This window comes from Nicotiana attenuata, chromosome 6 (assembly GCF_001879085.1).
Source record: "Nicotiana attenuata strain UT chromosome 6, NIATTr2, whole genome shotgun sequence".
Classification (NCBI taxonomy): Eukaryota; Viridiplantae; Streptophyta; class Magnoliopsida; order Solanales; family Solanaceae; genus Nicotiana; species Nicotiana attenuata.
The window spans coordinates 97,152,611-97,158,529 of NC_031994.1; the positions used below are offsets into that span (position 1 = coordinate 97,152,611).

General features: G+C 38.2%; 1 long non-coding RNA gene across 1 annotated transcript; it reads right to left on the bottom strand.

Moving 5' to 3' along the window:
• Positions 476-2,266, bottom strand: LOC109228392. Its single transcript, XR_002068382.1, has 2 exons — positions 1,971-2,266; positions 476-1,491 (listed from the first exon to the last, which is right to left on the bottom strand). It is a non-coding gene; the product is annotated as an uncharacterized LOC109228392 (long non-coding RNA).

Here is a 5,919-nt window from a genome sequence, read left to right on the forward strand (position 1 = left end):
TTGTCAAATTTAGTACTTGGTTGTAACTTGCAAGAGTTGAATTTTGAAATTTGAAAAATTGAAATACATGTTGCACTTGCAATTTATAAGTGCAATTTTTTTCATAATCATTGTTATCTTTATATATTTTACTTTATATTTTATATCAATTACAATACGTGTACAAAAACTTTTTTTAAAAAATTGAAATACCTGTAACCCGGCCCGCCCCGCCCCGTAAACCCCTACCCGTACGGGTTACTTTTTATCCGGATAAACCCGAACCCATTAAACCCGTTAACAATTAACCGAAACCAGCCCGTACCCCCAACCCGTCTGGTTAAAAAAAAAAAAGTCTACCCGGCTAGGCCCGGCCCACCCGTTAGACACCTTTACACCAACATAACCTTGTCCACGTATCTTGGATGGACTTAGTGAATGTTTCAAAAGCAAAGAATAAATCTCTTTTTTGTAGATGTGTCACTCACATGGACAATATCCAAGAATCGTTCTATAACCATTCCCCTTTTGTTGACATATCTCAAAATTACAGTCATTTGCTCGTTATATGAGGCGTCTTTTAATTCATCAACTAATATTCCAAAAAAATCACCACCCGGGTCTTCAATGATAGCTTGTTGTTTCTTTAGCACAAGCTTCCACAATCTCTTCCTGAATTGTCGGACAAATCATCATATCATTTAGTGGAGCATGACGTAATATTACTTTTCCCAAATCCGGATGCCTATCTCCATGCCATTCCAAAAGTTCAAGAAAAAGGGCATTTATATTCAGGAATCTTCACTTTCATCATGTCCACGAAATGGAAATCCCGATCTTAAGAGAAATATTGCCACATCTATCGAGGCTTTTAAGCGCATACAATAATCACTTTTTACTTTTTCTCTTTGCTTGTCAAAAGAAGAAAGAATTGATTGATGTTGATTTATCAAATCTTGCATCTTATTAAAACACTTGTGATGGATACTATTCACTTCACCAACATGTGCATTGAGTCATTCCACACCTTTGTTCTAACCCCTAAAACCGTCTTTTGTAAATGCATCTCCCCCATTACCACGACTTTCGCGTTCGTTCTTGAATAAATAACAACACAAACAAAATGCAACATCTGCTTTTATGTTATACTCCAGCCATTGCGAATATGGTCCGTTGAACCAAGTGGAATTAAATTGAAGCATTTTGTTCCCAAACTTAGTTTGAGGGGAGACATGGCCTATCGGTTTACAAGGCCCTATTTGAATATAATTTATTCTCACTTTATCTCGAATATTACGACCACAATTCGAAATAGGCAATCTTTCTTTGGATCCACTTCAAGAGATTCCAAATCAAGCACATTATCCACTATCAAAAGTGGGGAAGGATGTGTCTCCCTTTGAACTTCTGGATTTAACTGTGAATTCGCAGATGGCCGAGAAACACAAGAACTTAGTTGGCCATCATTTAGCTTGGAGAAGTTTATCCATTTCAATGTTAGGATTGCCTTTCCTACAAAATCAAATTTTCACAATTCTATTCAATCGGAATCCAAATAAAATTATTAAAGTACAAATCAATCATAATCATAATAACAAAAATCACAAGTTTGCAATTAGAAGAATTACAAGTTATAACTTATAAGTATTAGACAATTATTTGGGAATTAGGAAATTACTGTCATTTTTTAAGAAGTGCAGTAGCAAGCCATCAATAGTTTCAGTACTTTTAAAATAAAAAATTCAAGCAAATATGAATAGAGTAACATTGACAAGAAAATGTCACCCTTAATTAAAGCTCCTAAGTCTATGAGATTAAATAGATTTCCTCTGTTTTCAAATAAAAACTTAATGCTTTGACCAAAATTGGTCAAGTTACTAGAAAATCTGATGCACATGATTCTCAATTTTCAATAGTCTGATGTATGTCAAAAATAAATGGCAAAATATTTGACATTACTCTAAGAAGCTAGAAGAAGTGAAGAGCAATACCAATTTTGAAGAACTGAAGACGACAATTGACTTAAATCTTCTCAATGCCGATTATAACACTTCCTCTGTGCTTGACTGTCAAAATAAATTTAAACATTCAAATAATCAATAAATATTCCTGATGGTGTCCATCTCGTTCAAAATCCAGAGTAATAGGCATGTGCCTAAGGGAAGTTTGTTTGATTTGGTAGCCAACCTTGTTGAATTGGTTTGGTTTGGTAGCCAACCTTGTTGAAATTGTAAAAAGTGTGTGCAAATTGTCAAATATTGTAGGCTTTAGAGAGTGAGGTTTTGGCTATAAAGGGAGAGCTTTAACTCTCATTTATACACACCAACAAAAGAGAGAAAGAAAGAGTGAGGCTTCACAGACAGAGTATAAGAAAATAGTATGTGAGAAAAATAGAGAGTGAGCGATATTGTAGTGAGGTGGGAATATCAAAAGAGGGTTATTTCTTTTGAGTGTTGTAGTAGTCTTTGGAGTATTTTACTCGGACCTACAACGTGTAAAATTCCTTTCTATAGTGATATCGGTTGCTCCTCTCGAGGCCGTATTTTTTCCCTTATTCAAAAGAGTTTTCCACATAAAATCTTGGTGTCGTTGTTACTCTTTTATTCATGTTAATTATCGTATCTCGGTGCTACATTATTATTTTGCTTTTATTACCGTGAATATTATTTCTGTAGGGGGTTTATTCCAAACAACTGGTATCAGAGCACAAGTTCTGCTCGTTCACAAAAATACTATTCACTCTCGGTAGTACTATACTCGGTGAAAAATAAAAATGTCTGGAGTAAAGTACGAGGTAGCAAAATTCAACGGAGATAACGGTTTCTCAACATGGCAAAGAAGGATGAGGGATCTGCTCATCCAACAAGGATTACACAAGGTACTAGATACTGATGCTAAAAAACCTGATACCGTGAAAGCTGAGGATTGGGCTGACTTGGTTGAAAGGGCTACCAGTGCAATCAGGTTGTACTTATCAGATGATGTGGTAAATAACATCATTGATGAAGACACCGCTTGTGGCATTTGGACAAGATTGGAAAGCCTATACATGTCTAAAACGCTGACAAATAAATTGTACCTGAAGAAGCAGTTATACGCCCTACACATGGGTGAAGGTGCGAATTTTTTGTCCATTTAAATGTATTTAATGGACTAATCACACAGCTCGCCAACCTCAGAGTGAAAATCGAGGAAGAAGATAAAGTGATCTTGCTATTGAACTCTTTGCCATCTTCGTACGATAATTTGGCAACAACCATCCTACACGGTAAGACTACCATTGAGTTGAAAGATGTCACATCGGCTCTTTTACTCAATGAGAAGATTAGAAAGAAGCCTGAAAATCAAGGACAAGCTCTCATCACAGAAGGTAGAGGCAGGAGTTATCAAAGGAGTTCGAGCAACTATGGTAGATCTGGAGCTCGTGGGAAATCTAAGAACCGATCTGAATCAAGAGTCAGAAATTGCTACAATTGTGATCAACCAGGCCAGTTCAAAAGAGATTGCCCAAATCCAAGGCAAAGGTGAAAGCAATGGCCAGAAGAATGACGACAACACAACTGCCGTGGTGCAAAACAATGATACTGTTGTCCTCTATATAAATTAGGAAGAGGAATGCATGCACATGTCAGGTCCAGAATCGGAATGGGTGGTTGATACAGCATCATCTTACCATGCCACACCGGTAAGAGAAGTTTTTTGCAGATATGTAGCAGGTGATTTTGGAACTGTGAGAATGGGTAACACGAGTTACTCAAAGATTGCGGGGATTGGTGACATTTGTATCTAGACAAATGTCGGATGCACATTGGTTCTAAAGGACGTGCGCCATGTACCTGATTTGCGGATGAATTTGATCTTAGGAATTACTTTAGACCGAGATGGATACGAGAACTATTTTGCAAATCAAAAGTGGAGACTCACCATCCTTGGTGATTGCAAAGGGAGTTGCTCATGGTATGTTGTACAGGACAAATGCAGAAATATGCCAAGGTGAATTGAACGCGGCACAAGATGAGATTTCTGTAGATTTATGGCACAAAAGAATGGGTCATATGAGCGAGAAGGGATTGCATATTCTTGCCAAGAAATCACTCATTTCTTATGCCAAAGGTACAACAGTAAAACCTTGTGACTGCTGTTTAATTGGTAAGCAGCATAGAGTCTCATTTCAGACATTGTCTGAAAGAAAATTGAATATACTTGATTTAATTCTGATGTTTGTGGTCCAATGGAAATTGAATCGATGGGCGATAACAAATATTTTGTTACTTTTATTGATGATGCTTCACGTAAATTGTGGGTTTATATCCTGAAAACCAAAGATCATGTGTTTCAAGTTTTCTTGAAGTTTCATGCTCTGGTGGAAAGGGATATGGGTAGAAATTTAAGGCGTCTCCGAAGTGACAATGGACGTGAGTACACTTCTAGGGAATTTGAAGATTACTGTTCAAGTCACGGGATCAGACATGAAAAGACAGTTCCTGGAACCCCACAGCACAATGGCGTAACTGAAAGGATGAACCGCACCATTGTGGAGAAGGTGAGAAACATGCTCAGAATGGCTAAAGTGCCTAAGTCATTCTGGGGTGAAGCAGTTCAGACAACCTGTTACCTGATCAATAGGAGTCCATCAGTTCCGTTGGCATTTGACATCCCAAAGAGATTTTGGACCAACAAGGAGGTGTCCTACTCACACCTGAAGGTGTTCGATTGCAGAGCTTTTGCACATGTATCAAAGGAGCAGAGAACAAAGATGGATGATAAATATGTTCCCTGCACATTCATTGGATATGGAGATGAAGAGTTCGGATACAGATTGTGGGATCCTGTAAAGAAGAAGGTCATCAGAAGTAGAGATGTACTCTTCCGAGAAAGTGAAGTTGGAACTGCTGATGATATGATAGAGAAGGCCAAGAATGGTATAATTCCTAACCTTGTTACCATTCTTTCTTTTTCTAACTATCCCACAAGTGCAAAAAGTACGACCGAGGATGTTTCCGAGTAGGGGGAGCAACCTGATAAGGTTATTGAGCAGGGGGAGCAACTTGATGATGGTGTCGAGCCAGTGGAGCACCCCATTCAGGAAGAAGAACAACCTCAATCTCTGAGGAGATCAGAAAGGCCAAGGGTAGAGTCATGCAGGTACCCTTCTATAGAGTATGTCCTCATCAGTGATGAAGGGGAGCCATAAAGTCTTAGCTGTCCCATCCAGAAAAAAACCAGTGGATGAAAGCCATGCAAGAAGAGATGGAATCTCTACAGAAAAATGGCACTACAAGCTGGTTGAACTTCCAAAGGGTAAAAGACCACTCAAATGCAAATGGGTCTTCAAACTCAAGAAAGATGGAAATGGAAGAGCTGGTCAGATACAAAGTTCGATTGGTGGTTAAAGGCTTCGAACAAAAGAAATGTATTGATTTTGATGAAATCTTCTCACCTGTTGTCCAAATGACTTCTATTCGAACAATTTTGAGCTTAGCAGCTAGCCTAGATCTTGAAGTGGAGCAGTTGGATGTGAAGACTGCATTTCTTCATGTAGATTTGGAAGAGGAGCTTTTTATGGAGCAGCCAGAAGGATTTGAAGTAGCTGGAAAGAAACACATGGTGTGCAAATTGAATAGGAGTCTTTATGGGTGAAAGCAGGCACCAAGGCAGTGGTACATAAAGTTTGACTCATTCATTAAAAGTCAAACATACATAAAGACCTATTCTGATCCATGTGTATACTTCAAAAGATTTTCTGAGAATAACTTTATTATATTGTTGTTGTATGTGGATGAGATGTTAATTGTAGGAAAAGATAAGGGACTGATCGCAAAGTTGAAGGGTGATCTGTCCAAGTCATTTGATATGAAGGACTTGGGCCCAACACAACAAATTCTAGGGATGAAGATAGTTCGAGAGCGAACAAGCAGAAAGTTGTGGCTATCTCAGGAG